The following is an 18,790-nucleotide window of genomic DNA, read 5'->3' on the forward strand; positions in this document are numbered from 1 at the left end:
TATTATTATTATTATTATTATTATTATTACTTGCTTAGCTACAACCCTAGTTATAAAAGCAGGATGCTATAAGCCCAGGGGGCCCAACAGGGAAAATAGCCCAGTGAGGAAAGGAAAAAAGGAAAAATAGAATATTTTAAGAACAGTAGCAACCTTAAAATGAATATTTCCTATATAAACTATAAAAACTTTAACAAAACAAGAGGGAGAGAAAAAAGATAGAATAGTGTGCCCGAGTGTACCCTCAAACAAGAGAACTCTAACCCAAGACAGTGGAAGACCATGGTACAGAGGCTATGGCACTACACAAGACTATAGAACAATGGTTTGATATTTGAGTGTCCTAAACGAAGGACAATAAACCACTTGCATTAGTAATTATGGAGATCTCTTTGGAAGTGGAATTTAGTTTATTTAATTTAGTTAAACATCCTCAGTTATGATGATGATGATGATGATGATGATAATAATCTCTTATATAATAAAGAGCAAGTCTCTCTCTCTCTCTCTCTCTCTCTCTCTCTCTCTCTCTCTCTCTCTTTATATATATATATATATATATATATATATATATATATATATATATATATATATATATATATATATATATATATATATATATATATATCTTGGGCTTATAGCATCCTGATTTTCCAACCGGGTTTTAGCTTAGCTAATAATAATAATAATAATAATAATAATAATAATAATAATAATAATTTTCCTCCTGTCACGCTAAACGACAACCACTCTGAAAACAATCTCTCACAAATTGCCCAAACTAGCTTATGGTAGTTAAGAAGGTGAGAAGGGTGGGATGGGTTGAATTTTTTTGTAAAATTTGTTACATAAATAGATTTAATTTCAATACTACTACTACATACATACATACATACATACATATACCAAGGCACTTCCCCCAATTTTTGGGGGGTAGCCGACATCAACAAAAGAAACAAACAAAAAAGGGGACCTCTACTCTCTACGTTCCTCCAGCCTAACAAGGGACTGAACCGAGTTCAGCTGGTACTGCTAGGGTGCCACAGCCCACCCTCCCACATTATCCACTACTACTACTAATAATAATCACCCGTAAGACGTATTTATCTTCGGTGTCTCAAAGTAGTTTTCTGTCGTTGAATAACATGTAGTTTTAAATTGAGGTTTGTTTGCGCTTAATTTAAACAGATATTAAGTATTTTATTTCTCTCAATATATTTCCACTGTGTAGATGTATAGGATTAGTCAGTTTCAATATTTTTGTTAGTTTAAACTATTATATCGTATTTCTCTTCCTCTCGTTTTTATAGCTGTGAAAGATCTATTTTTTATTGTGTTACTGTTCTTATAGTATTTTATTTTATTTGTACATTACTTTTCTTGTAGTTTATTTAATTCTTTATTGTATTTCCTCACTTGGCTATTTTCCCCTGTTAACTGGAGCCATTTTGCTTATAGCATCCTGCTTATCAAGCTAGGGTTGTAGCTTAGCTGATAATGAAATTAATAATAATATTTAATAATAATAATGATAATAATAATAATAATAATAATAATAATAGAAGTTTTGACACGAAAGTAGTTACACAAGGTTTTAAATCATTGGAGCCAAGATGTATGCCTACTATAGGTAGGTTCCGAAAGACTGAAGAGATTAAGGATTGCAAGAGGAATCTGAAGACTTTCTTGTTCTCTAAGAGCTTCTATAATGTGGATTTGACAATCATTATTGTTATTACTAGCTAAGCTACAACTCAAGTTGGAAAAGCAAGATACTATAAGCCCAAGGGCTCCAACACAGCCAAATGAGGAGGGGAAATAGGGAAACAAATAAACTACATGCGAACTAAAGAACAATTAAAATAAAATATTGCAAGTACAGTACAGTAATAACATTAAAATGTGTTTATCATATATAAACTATTAAAACTTCAAAAAAGAAATAGAAAAAGAAGAAGATAAATTAGATATAACAGTGTGCCCAAGTGTACCCTCAAGCAAGAGAACTCGATCCCAAGAGAGTGGAAGACCATGGTGCAGAGGGTATAGCACTACCCAATACTAGAGAACAATGGTTTTATTTTGGAGTGTCGTCCTAGAATAGCTGCTTACCATAGCTAAAGAGTTTCATTTACCCTTACCAAGAGGAAAGTAGTCACAGAACAATTTCCGTGCAGTAGTTAACCCCTTGAGAGAAGAATTGTTTGGTAATCTCAGTGGTGTCAAGTGTATGAGGGCAGTAGAGAATATGGAAAGATTCGGCCAGACCATTTGATGTATGTGTAGGCGAAGGGAAAATGAGCTGTAACCTCAGAGGGACCCAATGTAGCGTTATCTGGCCATTCAAATGACCCAATAACTCTGTAGCAGTAGTATCTCACGAGTTGTTGGTGCCCTTACCAACCTACTACCTACATGCGGAACACTAAATACCTAAGGAAATATACGACAGATTTTGTATGGCATGAAGTGCGTAGTGCCCTTCTGTTTGATAGGAACATGAAAGCAAATAAAATAATTTAACAGTAATGTTAATAATTATTAAGAAGTTTTATAGATTAGCCTACCCTTTGTCCCGTACTTCGAATCCTTAAGCTTTTTGATATTCGAAAAAATTGTCTTATTAATAACCAATAATTAAAACAACAACAGCAATGATAATACTAATGTATTAATGATATCCATCAGCAAATACGTCACAGTAAGTGTTAGCGTCCGGCTCCCGGGAAATCCGGATTAGAGAAGCAATGCTTTTCCGAAGTTTACGAATAATATTCACTCGACGATTCAAAAGAAGAGCTTTTAGTACTTACCGAAGTCAAACTGTTCTCATTTTGTTCATATTTCTTGATGGGACCCATTGTTAATTCATTGTAACATTCGACAGAATGAATACCGTTGTTGTGTGAATATATCTCAAAAATTCTCTTTTTTTTCTTTTTTTTTCCCCGTTATCTGTCAAGGAAATGCTATTCATAGGGAGTAGCATTCTTCCCGTGTTTCACGGGACCTTACTTTTACTGTTGATGATTTAATATCTTTATGCATATAAATGTATCCATATAAATAATTATTCAATCAGTAGAGGTAAAATTTGTATGCTCTTATGTTGTACTGAACCACTGATTATGTTTGAATCCGTTATCGTTAACTAGAACAAAAATAATAAAAAATCGATGAGTTAGCAGCGTTGTAACTGTTGGCAACTACTCCATACGTCTCCCGCGTACAATACTTGTACAGCCGGAGATTGTGAGTCATATCATAGTGTGTGTGACCTTCTTTTGGGTAGGAGAGTTTTAAAGTATTTTCTGGTGTTTGGTGATGTTATATTAAACTTCGGGAAGACGACTTCACTTTTCTTTGTCTTCAAGGACTATCCAATTCACTCCAGTCCTTATCCAGGTATTATAGATGTTTATCTTTTGAAGCATATAACATCTTTATCCTATACCTTCCTGCATCAAGGTTATATTTAGTGAAGTACCAAGCGTGCAGTACTGCAGTTTATTCTAACAGGGTTGCTAACGTGGCTTCTCCACCATAAGGTTCCATACTACACAGTGTTCTAGGGGTGTTATTTCATCTTTGACCGGATTCTGGAATGATCTTCTATACTTGTCATTTGCATTTGTGAAACCTTATAAACTCAAACTTGTTGAAAATGCTTTTCCGTTTTACAGGTTGACATTAATCTTATTTCATAGTTTTTATGTGTGGTATATTTTAAAATTGTTACTAATACTGATGTATTTGTTGATTTTTTACCATTAATTCTCATATATAGTTTATCGAGATACTCCTCCATTTCATTTCCAACCGGGGTTGCTTTTCCAAATAGGGTTGTAGCTTGGCTAGTAGTAATGATGATTTTAAGAATAATTATAGTCTAGTCTGTAACTTACCTATGTATGAATAACGTGTGTATATTCTCAATGACTCTGTCTAGGTAATAGGAATGAAGGTTCATATAAGTGGCACATTTTGTTAAAAGTACTAATACTTCGGACTGAGTTTTGTATGAGAATACATATACATACAATATATATATATATATATATATATATATATATATATATATATATATATATATATATATGCATGTATGTATGTTTGTATAACTTAGTTTGATTAAATTTGTATTTAAAATATTGGTGATGTAAATGAAGTGTCAATTTTGATTTAGATGTTTTTGTTTACTTTTTAATGTGTTGAGTGTTTCATTTGTAGACATCCAGTGTTGGTAATGATTAACTTTGTAAAGGAGAGAGAGAGAGAGAGAGAGAGAGAGAGAGAGAGAGAGAGAGAGAGAGAGAGAGAGAGAGAGAGAGAGAGAGAGAGAGAGAGAGAGATTAGTTCTTCGATTTTTTGTTGTTTAGTTAATAATAATAGTAATGATAATAATAATGACAATAATAGTAATCATACTTGTTGTTTAGAGTTTATTAGGGAAATACCCTTTTACATTATTTTATTATCTTTTTATGATGTGTGTGTGTGTGTATGTATGTATGTATGTATGTATGTATGTATGTGGGCGCCCGCGCGCCTGCCTCTCGTGTGTATTAATTATTCATCCTTCGTTAGGGAATATTAGTGAATTATTAGCTCAATGGCAAAAAGACCACATTAAATTGAACCTTACAATATTAAATGTTGGATTGATTTTATGCTTAATTCATTGCACTACAAAGATGCAATCAGATAATTCGACTCTTCCATTTTAAAAGTGTGAGATTTTGTTTTTCGGGAAATGCAAATACAACTTTTTGAAGTAGAAAAAGATATAATCACAGTTAGGAAACACGAACACGACACATGGTTTCGTTTAGAATATTCGTATTTGTTTGTTATGAAATTTCAAGTGTTTGGGATGTATTTAGGCAAGTTTTGAATTATTGGTAATTGATGTATATGTGTATATATGTATATATATATATATTATATATATACATATATATATATATATATATATATATATATATATATATATATATATATATATATATATATATATATACATATACAAGAACGGAGCATGCAATGGAAGATGAAATATCATTGGAAAGAGAAAGGATAGATATGGCAGAATCATTTAAGTATTTAGGAACTGTGATCTCCAATACAGGGTCTTTACAGTTACTGTAGAGTTTAGTGAAAGATTGAAAAGAGGCAATTAGACAATGGCTAGGTTGAGTAAAATTTGGAAATCAAATCGCCTGAAATTACATATAAAAATCAGACTATATATCAGTTTAGTGAGATTGGTGTTGCTGTATGGACATGAGTCATGGTATGACAATGAAACAATCTCCAATAGAGTTAATAGAATGGAGAACAAATGCCTCAGAAGGTTATTGAGAGTTAAATGGGAAGTCATGATTAGACATAAAACTATAAGAGAGATTACTCGAGTTCCATATGCGGAGGAAATCATGACGAGGGTAGATGGAGATGGTTTTGGCATGCTCTTCGCACTCCCCAAGAGAGATTAGTTCACCAAACGTTCAGTTTGGGACTAGAAGGGTTAGAAGACCCAGGCCTTCATGGCTGGGGACTATGAAGCATGAAGTGGGAGATGATGAATCGACCAGTATTGGATAAAAAGCTGAAGATAGAGACGGCTGACGAAATCTAACCGAGGCTCTTTGCGTCAGTAGGCGTAGGAGGAGATGATATTCATGTCATTTGAGTCTTAATTGGTAGCGTGGATCTCATTGATAAGCCGAATTACACGTTTAATAATTGTTTATTAGCAGTTACAGAACATAAAAGCTAATGATGTTTAGGGGCCAACCCTGAGGAGGGTATTCTTCCTCTTCTATTGTCCTGGGGCCTCTCTGTTGGTTCTTGACTTCTACAAGGCCTTAGGAAAATTCAGGACACGCCCTACAAAGTAGATCCTTTAGGCATAGGTACCTGATTCGTGACCTGCTGTTTTTCTGACACGCCCAAATGATTGGATACTAAAAGTTATCATCCAGCCAACTAGATTATGATTTCCACTCTCAAACTTCATCTTTCTCTCCCATGGCACAGCCATTTGTTTCGGACCTACTGTAGAGTCGGGGTTGGACACTGATTGATCGCTTGTCAATGGGAGTTCTTGGAATACAGCTGGTCCACCTCTGCTTCTCATCACATGTGTTTATATAGCTGGAAACACAACCTCTGGTAACAGCCATATATATATATATATATATATATATATATATATATATATATATATATATATATATATATATATACATACATATATATATATATATTTATATATATACATATATATATATATATATATATATATATATATATATTTATATATATACATACATATATATATAATATATTTATATATATATATATATATATATATATATATATATTTATATATACATATATGTATGTATATATATATATATATATATATATATATATATATATATATATATATATATATATATATATATATATATATATATATATATATATTTATATATATATATGTATATTTATATATATATATATGTATATTTATATATATATATGTATATATATATATATATATATATGTATATATATATATATATATATATATATATATATATATATATATATATATATATATATATATATATATATATACAGTGCAGAAAAAGTAAGGTTGCAGCTCAGCTAATAATAATAATAATAATAATAATAATAATAATAATAATAATAAAAGTATAAGCTTTAGACATGACCTTCCACTTGCGCATGTTTTTTTCGTGTATGTGTATGTATGTATGTATGTATGTATGTGGGCGCCCGCATGCCTGCCTCTCGTGTGTATGAATTATTCATCCTTCGTTAGGGAATAGTAGTGAATTATTAGCTCAATGGCAAAAAGACCACATTAAATTGAACCTTACAATTGTTGGATTGATTTTATGCTTAATTCATTGCACTACAAAGATGCAATCAGATAATTCGACTCTTCCATTTTAAAAGTGTGAGATTTTGTTTTTCGGGAAATGCAAATATAACTTTTTGAAGTAGAAAAAGATATAATCACTGTTAGGAAACACGAGCACGACACTTAAAATAATAGAAATGCGATAATCGTAACCAGTCAATAAGGGAAAAAGACAAATGTCCTTGACTTGAGCCGTAAAACTTCACAGTGTGGGCTGGAACGAGGCTTGGTTGCCAGTCGAGCTGTGACGTAATAGGGAACGCGACTTACGATTATCACAACCTTAATAAGATATTTTATAATTTGAATGGAATCTTGGAAATCAAATGACGTTAATTGAAGAAAAAAAATATGTGACAATTTATTATCAGAAAAAACCCGATGTCTCTTATTTACTGAATTAATTATTAGCGTAGACCTAAATTCTCATACGGAAAATAACCTTGAAATTGGAAGAAGAAGAATATGACAACGAAGTCGTGTTTGGTACTCGGCTTATGACGTCATTTAAACGTCATTGTATAATCGCCATTGCGCAGTGATAGTGACTGAATAAAAGTTGCCGTGTTTGTAGTGTTCAAGGGATTACCGCTAGACCTTACAGAACACATGCTTGCCTAAGAAGGTTAGTATTTGTAAATTAAAGCTCTTCCCCGCGAATGATACATGTCAGGGATACAGAAGCCCATCGAAGCTAACTTTGTTGTCGGGAAACGTATGCTGACAGGTTTGCTTCATGAACAAACCGTGCATAGTTTGTCCTCATGTCTATGGCAATTGCAATCGAATATTAGTGTATCATGCTATGTAGATTTATGACTTGTCATGTCAAATTTTGGTAGAAACGGTGTCCGGCCTGATTGTTAATTGTTTGAAGGCTCTTCGGGGCCATGGGTCGTCAACCCTCAAATTCTCAGGGTCGAGTGATAAGTAAACGCTGTTTTAGTACACATTAAAACACAATGATTTAAACCTTTTATTCAACCATATTTTTTTTTTTCATTTCTGACATTTTATCGAATGATTTCAGTATGTTGACTACCTTAGGCTAATAATGGAATGCTACCAAAGGCTTGTGGTATACGGATCCACTGCAGACAGCAACTCTGATACAACAGGTTTTCCTATTTCAGTCTTCATTAGACACTGCATGTATTCAAGTGGTCATAGAGTGATACTTTTGATCAAAGATGAATAACTGAATGTACGTGGATCTAAGTTAGTTTAGTTAAAATGGTTCAAGTGGTGAAGCTCCTCCAGTGATTAATGATTGGATAAATGGGTGTGTATTTATGATAGCGGCCACCTGTATGTAAGGGTAGTTGCCCTGGGGTGGGGTGTTTGGTGAGTAGGTAAGGACACTGCTTTTAGGTTATGGGGGAAAGGTTAGGTTAGTTGTTTATTTTTTATGTGAGTGGAACTGGCCGCTTTAGTTGTTTATTTTTTATGTGAGTGGAACTGGCCGCTGATATACAAAGGCTCCTATAAATGTCCAGGTAGCGTGAAATAAATTAAAACATTTTAGATAAAGTTTACATTTTAACCTAACCTCCCCAGTAATTATTTACTTTAGCACCATTCCTTGATGAACAAAATAAGCGCTCATGGTGTATTTATAGGTAATTTGAACTATTGCTGTAAGTAATTGGGCAAAATCAATTTCTTTTCAAATTATAGGCTATTTAGAATCCTAGAAGTTGATTGAAAAATATTTTTTAAAGGGGAACAAACACACGACCACCGCCTAACCTAAAGTTCCACACCTAACTTGACCTTGGAGCCTTATCCTTACTTATAGGGGGAAGGGGGTATTGCTCCCCTGCAGCCCACTTCCCGGTAGACTGTAGTATTCTTATCCTTCGTAAGACTAATATCTCAACTATTTTTTGGTTTCCCAACTAGCTTCACTACTGAAACTGGATGTTTTAGACGTATCTTGTTTAACCTATCCCTAAATCTTGAAAAATATATCCGGCAATTGATGGCATTAAAACCATTGAAAATACCTATCAAAACTAACACTGCAAAAACATTATTTCCTTCAGTAGGGAAATAGGCCCTTGGTTTGGATGCCGTTAATGCAGATATCTTACTTAGATATGTATCAAAGAAAAACTTTCAAAAGTGTAACATTGTTGGTGTAGGAGCTTGTATAGGAACTGTGGAGGTAGGTTTTGCCCAAGAGAAAGTCACATGACAGTAATAACAGTGTTATAAATTGCCGTGGCTGTACCTACCTGTAACTCTTCCCCCTTACCCTACGTTAACTTTAAACCAGTTGAAGGGTACTTCCATTATTATGTTTCTCAAACACGAGACCAGGAATTCACAATCTTCTTATTGACTGATACAATTTTTTACATTAAAGAAATTCAAAATGAAATTAACATGTTTTCATAGTTTTACTGTAGTTTAGTACAATATTAATTAGGAAACTTGAACTGATATAATCAAGTACAGTACTGTATATCTTTAAATACATAATTTTGAACCACATATCCTAGAGATGGAGAATAGCTTTCATACTGTAGTTAATTTAATTAAGAATATCCAGTTTGTCTTTGGACATTACTTTCCCATTTTCTCTACCCTTAGAACTGGTTGCCAGTTTCATTCTCCTTACAGTCACCTAATTGAAGACATTTTCACTCAGGCAATTTTTAATTAGGCCAATTACCCACCTTCACTTCTAAAGGGAAGCAGACTGATGTTATGAAACGTTTCTTCCTTGTATTTCAGTTAGTGAGGATAGGATGCCTTTGTTAGAATCATGCCAAATATACGGTTATTTCCCTTTTGGAAGAAATATTGTGATAGATGGATGTTTTGAACGATTTTCATGTGATAATTGTTGGGTAGTCGTACTTTTAATTTAATGGGATTGAAACTAGGAGATTGATCTGAAAAGCCATTTATTCCTGTGGACACAAACTTATGAGTCCTTTATATGGGCTACTACTATTCTCGTTTTCTCTATGACCAGACAATCAAAGAAAAATGGGTTTGATTGCATCACATTACAGTTGCTAAACAACTACATAGCATAGGGGCGTAGTGTGCCATCTCATGACACTTTTCACTACACTCCTGGTCGTGAAGTTAAGAGGACGTATTCTTGCTTCATCTCTATGATTAGACATCCGTATTCACCTCCGTCTACCCTTACAGTGCTTAGTACTTGTGCCTTGTGTGTTTTTTTTATATTCACTGCCACTTGAGTTACTATCATTATCTATGAGTTATGAGTGAGTGCATTATGGTTAGCAAGGCAAATATTGTGTGTTCATGCCCCAGCCATGAGGACGTCCCTGTGGCACCTTCATGAGTTGGGTAGAGGTTGATTCGCACCCTGTTTGTCCCTCTTGCCATGCTAAGAGATTTTCAGTGGAATCACCATGCGTACCGTAGGGACTCCTCTTAGTAGGAAAGAGATCGTATCGCAAGAAACTAACTAAGTGAGGTCATTCTCCAAAAGTTCGTTTTTGCGGCGAAAATTATCCCCCAACCAGGTCCTTCGTATCAGGAACCCACTTAGGCCCCAGTCACGGATGATGACGACCATGATAACTTTGATAATGTTTTATCACCCAGTGTTCATAATGTACAGCACAGTATGATTTTAGCCAGTACAGTACTTGTAATAGATCCTATGGCTATGGTTGCTGTGCCCTCAGAGCCAGAACCAATCTCAGTACACTTGGCCCCAATTACCCATATATAAATAGATTTCCCTCACTTCCAACGAGGGTGTTGAGTGGAGAACATTCCATGTCTGATTATCCAGAGATCTTTCCACTCTTGGAAGTATCTCCAATCCAAGCAGTGAAAGTCTTTCCGTGTTCCCGATCGCGGAACTTGAGAGTTGATGAGCCTGCCATTTCCCCCTTGTACTGAATCAGCCTTGTTGAAAGACCCTTATTAAGTCTCTAGCTTGTTCTCACAAGCCAGGCTTGCCTTGTACACCCTGGGGTCCTCTGCATCGATTTCCGATAAAGTGTTCCCAGGATGCACTACAAGATTTTTATCCCTTTAATACAAGGATGGCCCGACTGCTTTTGCTATGTCCACACCCAATACTTGGCAATGCCAAGCTGCTCTAAACAATTGTCTTCATCTCCTTTTAAGACTATTAGTGTGAAAAAGTCAAGTGTTACAAAATCCTCTCTAATTCCCCAAATTCTGTCTGGTTACAATTCAGCCAGGCCAAACGTTCAGCTTAACAAGTTGGTACGCAATGCTATTCCTACTCGTTATGACGTCATTCAACGCGCTGCCACTCCTGTGTGTGATTGGTAAATCCTCCGCAAGTTGGTGAAGCGAGTTGTCGTGCTCACTTGTTATGGTGTCACTAAACACACTGCCATCTTGATATGTGAGAGTATTCCTCAGGAAGGCAAAAATGTTAATGCATGACATGAGTTTGTTACCACTTCTCTAGCTAGTTTATGATCAATACACCCTAGAGGTTGTGGTAGATCGACGCCCCATTGTTTTAAATTTCCCCCAGAGTTTTATAAATGTTCAGGTAGGATTTACAATCCAAAAGCCTCGAGTTATGCAAATAGCAATCCCATTGCTTTACATGAACAGCCTCACTCTAGTTCCTGGTCTAATGTTCTCTAATGCTTTACATGATATGCATTCTTCTGAACAGCAGTTTACTTCAGATGATTCTTTTCAGATTCTGAGAGTGGATAAGGAGCAGGAAGTGTTTCCCCCTTTTCTACAAGTTACACCCCCGTCTGATGCAGATGAGGTCATCTTTGTTAAGAGTTGTAGGCACTCCGGATTGAAACCTACAGAGAATTCCTTCTTCCCTTGGAGGTCGAGTTCAGAAAGGAACTTCAATACTTCTGTCCTGCACGCTGCTCCTAGAGGGAAATACTCATATAACGGGAGTGATCTGGAATCCTTCCGTTCTTTCTCCGCCTCCTATTCCCGCTTCTATGAATGCAGCAAAAGAAAGGAAGAATGTCCAAGGAAAAGTTAAGAATCACGCCAGAAATGTGAAAGCTGAACACCCAGTTATCCCAAAAGAGGAACCACTACTTGGCCATGGTAACACCATTAATGGCTCTCTAGAGAACCTTGCTGCATGCTTGAGCACCAGCTCAGCTGATGTAGAAACTTGCAGAGAATTCCTTCTCCCCTCGAAGGTCGAGTTCAGAAAGGGACTTTAATACTTTTGTCTCGCACGCTGCTCCGGGAGGTAAATACTCATATAACGCGGGTGATCTGGAGTCCTCCCGTTCTTTCTCCGCCTCCTATTCCCGCTTCACTATGGATGAGACAAGAGAAAGGAAGAACGTCTGAGGAAAAGCTAAGAATCACGCCAGAAATGTGAAAGCTGAACACCCAGTTATCCCAAAAGTGAAACCACTACTTGACCATGATATCACCATTAATGGCTCTCCGGAGAACCTTGTTGCATGCTCGAGCACCAGCTCAGCTGATGTAGCCCCTCCTTCCCTCCAGGACCTGATATCTTCCTCAGAGGCATCTCAGTTTATTGAAATTTTGATTCTCGTCTGTTGCTTGGATGGACTGGATGAGCATCCTCACATATAAACCGCTAGCAGAAGGTGCCCTATTGATTCAATTTTCCCACTATCACAAAGTCCTAGGCACAGGTTCAATGGGGCGCTCTTTATACAAACTAAGAACATGCTAGATTTGCTTGACACGCAAGTCTTAGCGTCTGAGAATTCTCATAAGGCCAGCAGGTCTTCAAAATACTGCCCTTTACCTTTTTACATCAGAGAAGATTCTATAGACATTGGCATTTTTCAGAGCCCATTCCCTATTGATGCTGTTGCTGACCTGGTACCATCCGGGCCAGTTGATGAGTTATCCAGCCTCCCCTACATCTTTCCGAGTCCCAAAATGGCAAACAGGGAAGTTTCGGCCATGTTCTTGGCTCAACCACTGGTCTGGAGCAGTACTGTATCCCACTAGGTTGTCACATAGAATATGAAAGAGGAACACTCCCTAAAAGAATTTAAAGAATTATCACAATCAGGGGCAAAAGCCTCAGAATTCCTATTACACCAGACTGTTTTCCTTTTGCTCTAAGACAGCTGTCACCCAGGGATGCATTAGCCTTGAGAAACTCAAACTTAGTAAGTTCTCCTTCTTTGTTCCCCCCCTTGGATGTAGCTGCGACTATAGAGAAGGTAGAGGTTGGGACAAGGTCCTATGATGAGGAGGGGAGCAGCAGCAAAGAAACTTGCCTTTTAAACCAGTGCTTCAGCAGAGATGACTTTTGCCTCTTAACAGATTTGCAACAGCTGGGGAGACAAGCTTCCAAACCCCCCTTTCGACAGAAAGGACATCCCTCCATACTTAGAGGGTGCAGTCGCAGAGGCTCCTGTCAGGGGCCTGTTCCCGAGCTTACCATCAGTTGGAGCGGAGGCCTACAAAGCTTTTGGGTCAGGTGGCAGGACTTCAGGCCCAACCCCTGGACGATAGAAGTCCTTTGTTCAGGGTATGGAGTCCCTTTCATAGACTGTCTGCCATCTTTGACCAGGACTCTGACAATCTGACCATTTTATTTAAAATGCTCAGGAAAGGACCTCCTCTTATTAGAGGAAGTATCTATATTGATGGCCAAATGAGCGGTAGAAGAAGTCTTCAATGACTCGCCAGGCTTCCTCAGCAATTTATAATTAGTAAAAAAGCTGAATTCAGGTTGGAGACCCGTCATAGGCCTTTCCCGTTTGAATCTGTTTGCAAACAAAATTCAAAATGGAGACTCCAGCCACCGTTCTCCAAGCCATCAGGAAGAATGATTTCCAGATGACTGTAGACCTAAAAGATGCCTACTTGCAGGTCCCGATTAATTATGCTTCAAGTAAGTACCTAAGATCACACCCTCATCTTTCGGCTGACAAAAGAATAGGTGAATGCTTTCCTTCTAGGTCTTAGAGAGGGATGCAGGCAATGGTGTTGGTCTCTTGCGTCGCCATGGTGGTATTTGGTCGCTCCTTTCATGGTGGGTGCCTGTCACGTTATGGGTTTTTTTGTCATGTCTGACACTAGTACTGTTGGATTAATCTTACGCATCATTCTTCGGGACTGAGTTGCCATCTTCGTTCAGGTCCTCTACTCTCGGCGTTATACATGTGTGAAAACAGATGGTAGTTTGTTGCTATGGTTCTCTTACTGACTTCATTATGATCCATTGTCTCTCCCCCAATGTTCCCTGGATGGAAGTTCAGATTTTTAGTTCAAGTGTTCATTCTTGGGACAGTCACCTCTGGCTTTTACTCTTGTCGCTGAACTCATACAAGAACTATGGTGCTCTTTTCTCTATTGCCAGCTGTTTTGTACCCCTCCCTATTGGTGTCTGAGGGGCGCTTGAGACATGGAGTCAGGCAGGCGTCTGGTGCCTTGTGGAAAAACGGTCGCTCCCTCCTCTTTCTCCCCCGTTGTGCCTGCCCTTCTCTTGCTGTCAGAGTCACATTCAAGATTGGAGGTACATATGCTGTTGCTGCAGTCATGGTTTTATTCAGACAATTCCTCCTTGGACTCTTCCTGTACCTGTAGACCAAACTGTCTGACCATGAACTCCTCCTTGATTTACCTGGCCTGGTTTCTTGGCCAAACATTTCAAGTTCTTCGGTTCATTTTGTTGATTTACACATTTTTTGTCGTTCCGCCTAGTCTGACCCTGTCTGAAAGAGGAAATTTTTCCAAAACTCTCCTTCGTGTCAATGTGGATAATTGGGCTAGATACATTATCATGAACTAATGTTTATTGATATGGAATTTTTGTACTAAAATTAATATTAATAATACTTACTTAGATGATGTAGCTAATCCTACCCAGCCTTCCCCACATCTGTCAGGCTACAATTGATTGTCAATGTGAGTGGACAGCTGGTTCAGCCGGCATTGCTGCCAGTATGGGTACAGAATAGAAAGTAGCAGGTTGCCAGTGTGGTTAATATTTGGTTGAATTTTGAAGAATCAGGTAAGTATTAATATTGATTTTATTATGAAAATTCCAAATTCCTTTTCTTAATTAAATGCTAATTTTCTATTGATTTGTTAAGTAAATTTCTGCATCTACTTTTGTAATAAGGTTTTTAAATATTAAACTTAGCCGGTGAATATATAATAGCTGACGTCTCGGACGGCTCGACAGAAAAAACACAAAAACTCGCGAGCGATCGCTATGAAGGTTGCGGGTGTGCCCACCGGCGCCAACTATCGGCCAGATACCGCATATACATGTAAACAGCTCCAGTTCTTCTCTGTCGGTCTTGTCGACAAGTTGATTCCATTACTCGCTGTTGACCTGGAGTTTTTCGTCATTCTTGGTGAAGTACTTCTTTTGGTTTTGAGCTTTCGCAGTGCAGGTGTTTTTATCTTCAATTAAAACTCTTGAACTCTTTTTTGGATAGATTTTATTGTTGATGACTTTGGATTGTTTTTGGATTTTCTTTGACTTTTCAAAATGGCTGACCCTTCTCCAATTCCTAAATTTCGTAAATGTAATGCTAGGGATTGTAACAAACGTCTTCCAAAGGCCTCTCTCGACCCACATACCGTGTGTTCTAATTGCCGGGGTAAAACCTGTCAATTAGGAGATCGGTGTGATGAGTGCGTGGTACTTTCGGAATTCGACTGGCTAGAGTTTGATAAGTATTCTCGTAAGCTAGAGAGAGATAGGGTGAGGAGAAGTTCCTCTAGATCATTAGAATTTTCCTCCTCCCATGCCCCTGAACCTAATCCTTCCCCAGTAGTAGTTGTGCCTGAACCCTCTACTAGCACTCATGAACCATCAATGCGGGATATGTTGCATGCCATTCAAGCATTTGGCGAGAGAGTTGAATCTTTGGCTACGGACCGTAATCAACTCATGGCGGATGTAAAAGTGTTAAAGTGTCAGAGTGCCACATTAGAAAATCGTGGGGATAAAGTGATTAGTGCGCAAAGTGTTATCAGTGTTGCGACCGAGGGTTCGTCTGTTCGTGCTTGTCGTTCGCCTAGTCCGAGACCTCTTGCAAGCTCCCATGCACCAGGGAGAAGTAATGTCGTAGGACTTATGGGTACGAGAGGCTTTAACCAACGAACAGACGTTCCCTCTATGGTTTCGGGCGTGTCTCGTCAAGACCGCCCCTACCATAAGACGAGCGAGGCGGTTTTCTCCTCGTCATCCGAAGGCTTCTCGCGTAAGAAACCGTGGAGCAAGGTTTCGAGACCCTTAAAGCGGAAGTCAGTCCCTTCAGGACAGGTCCAGCGTCCTGGTTGTAGCCATTGGGACAGCTCTGACCCTGTGCAGTCATCGGAAGACTGCTCGCCGCCTAAACAGAAGCGTAACACGGGCTCCGAGAGTCTTAGTTTAGGCAATGTTTTGCAGTCACAGACGTTACCATCGTCTCGACCCGCTCCCACTCCCGTTGATCCTAAATGGGTTGTCCTGCAGGATATGCAGAGTAAGCTTGCCTCTCTTATGGAGGAGTATACTGCTGAGCAGGTTAACGATGATCCTCGCCGTTACGCTGATCGAGATCCTGGCCGTCAGCCGCCCAAACGAGCCTTTGCTCGTCCTGTTGACGTTGACGTTACAAAGTCACGTCAATCACGTGACTTAGAGCCTCACTCGATGCAGTCCTGTGTTGACTTTCAGCTGCTTGTGGACGTTCAGCCGCTGCCGCATGCTCGTGTTGACGTTCAGGACGTTCGCCAACCAGCTAAGTTGACTTGTTTTGACATTGAGCGTCAAGCGCCGCAGTCAAGAGTTGTTTTAACTGCTCAATCTAGGCAGTCAAGGGAGTCTCGAGTTGACGTCGAGCGTCCTCCCGCTCCTGTTGTTGTTGCTAGTCAGTCCGTTAAGCAGTTACATGACGTAGCGTCCTGGACTGCTACTGATGCTCCTTTGCGTGTGGACTCTGCTTGTCAAGCATTGCCACCAAGGCAGGTCTCTCCCTTGCTTGAGACTCATCAGTTGTCGGACGAGGGTCCTTCAGATGAGGACGTTGCTGATCCTCCTCCTAATGATAATCCTTTGGACGTTTTATCTGATGTAGAAGAACCTAAGGCTGTACAACCTTCGATGGATTTTAAGAAGATCATGATGATTTTCAAGGATCTTTTCCCAGATCATTTTGTTACTGTTGCTCCTCGTTCGCCTCCGTCTGAGTTTGCGCTAGGCTTAGCTGCTACCAAGCCTGCCTTTACTAAGCTAGTGCTTTCTCGCTCTTCTAAGAGGGCTTTACGTCTTCTAGGCGACTGGTTGGTTACCAGGAGGAGTTTGGGGAAGACGGCCTTTGCCTTCCCACCTTCTAAGATTGCTTCTAGATCGAGCGTCTGGTATGACACGGGAGAAGTTCTCGGCTTGGGAGTCCCTGCCTCTGCCCAGGGTGACTTCTCAAGCCTCGTAGACTCTCCCCGTTGCCTGGCCATGAGACGCTCGAAAATTTGTTGGTCCTCCTCGGACCTTGACCATCTCCTTAAAGGCGTATACAGGGCCTTTGAAGTTTTTAACTTTCTAGATTGGTCTTTAGGAGCATTAAGTAGGAAGATCTCGTCTGCTGACCAAGATGTATCCTTACTTATTATGTCCTGTATGGACAAAGCCATCCGCGATGGCTCCAATGAGCTCGCCTCCACCTTTACGTCGGGAGTCTTGAAGAAGAGAGAAACCCTTTGCTCTTTCCTTTCAGCAGGAGTTACTCCCTGTCAAAGATCGGGACTGCTCTTTGCTCCCTTATCGGCTGCCTTGTTTCCACAACAGCTGATTAAGGACATTGCTGCTTCTCTTGTGCAGAAGGACACACATGACCTGATGGCTTCTTCTGCTCGCAAGGGAGCTCCTTCTTCATCCTTTGTGGTGAGACCCAGAATCGAGACTCCTGCGTCTAGGTTTATCCCGCCCTTTCGTGGCAGACCTCCCAGCAGGGGAGGCTCTCGGGCCGAGGGAAAGAGAGGTAAGAAGAGAGGAGCCAAGTCCTCCCGTGGCAGAGTCTGACTGCCCACATCCTCAGACAGCGGTAGGGGCCAGACTGAACAACTTCTGGCAGGCCTGGGAGAAGAGGGGTGCAGACCAAGAGTCTGTTCTGTTGCTCAAGGAGGGGTACAAAATACCTTTAGTACGCAGACCTCCTCTAGTAACAGTTCCCATAGACCTCTCTCCCAGGTATCGAGAGGAGTCAAAGAGACAAGCTCTACATCACGAAGTGTCTCTGTTGCTAGAGAAGGGAGCGGTGGTGAAAGTCTCGGACCTTCAATCACCGGGGTTTTACAACCGTCTCTTCCTAGTCCCAAAGCATACGGGAGGTTGGAGGCCAGTGCTAGACGTCAGTGCGCTCAACGTTTTTGTTACGAAAACAAAATTTACGATGGAGACCACGAGTCCGTCTTAGCAGCGGTCAGAGAGGGAGACTGGATGGTCTCTCTTGACCTGCGAGATGCGTACTTCCACATTCCTATACACCCGGATTCCCAACCGTTTCTGAGGTTTGTTTACAGGAATGTGGTGTACCAGTTTCGAGCACTGTGCTTCGGCCTCAGTCCTGCTCCTCTCGTGTTTACGAGGCTCATGAGGAATGTGGCAAAATTCCTTCATCTATCGGGAATTCGAGCCTCCCTGTACTTGGACGACTGGCTTCTCAGAGCATCGTCCAGTCATCGCTGTCTGCAGGATCTACATTGGACGTTGGGTCTGGCGAAGGAGTTGGGACTTTTGGTCAACTTAAAAAGGTCCCAACTGATTCCATCCCAGACGATTCTATATTTGGGGATGGAGATTCGCAGTCTAGTTTTTCGGGCTTTTCCGTCTGCCACCCGAATAGAACAAGTCCTGCTCAAAGTCCGACTCATGCTGAAAAG

The 18,790-nt window shown here is 39.3% G+C and overlaps 1 protein-coding gene across 4 annotated transcripts in view; it reads left to right on the forward strand.

Moving 5' to 3' along the window:
• The window catches only part of LOC137658741 (uncharacterized), a 171,067-nt gene that overhangs the window by 1,988 nt on the left and 150,289 nt on the right, over positions 1 to 18,790 (forward strand). Inside the window, exon 1 of one of the 4 annotated variants that reach the window (XM_068393765.1) lies at positions 3,260 to 3,405. The exons of 1 other annotated variant lie outside the window; for it this stretch is intronic. The gene's annotated coding sequence lies outside the window, so the exon portion shown is untranslated. Of the gene's footprint in view, positions 1 to 3,259; positions 3,406 to 7,194; positions 7,581 to 18,790 lie in introns of those variants that run through there. 2 more of the 4 variants (XM_068393767.1, XM_068393764.1) reach the window with 2 other exon arrangements.

Source organism: Palaemon carinicauda, chromosome 19, assembly GCF_036898095.1.
Source record: "Palaemon carinicauda isolate YSFRI2023 chromosome 19, ASM3689809v2, whole genome shotgun sequence".
In the NCBI taxonomy this organism is placed as follows: Eukaryota; Metazoa; Arthropoda; class Malacostraca; order Decapoda; family Palaemonidae; genus Palaemon; species Palaemon carinicauda.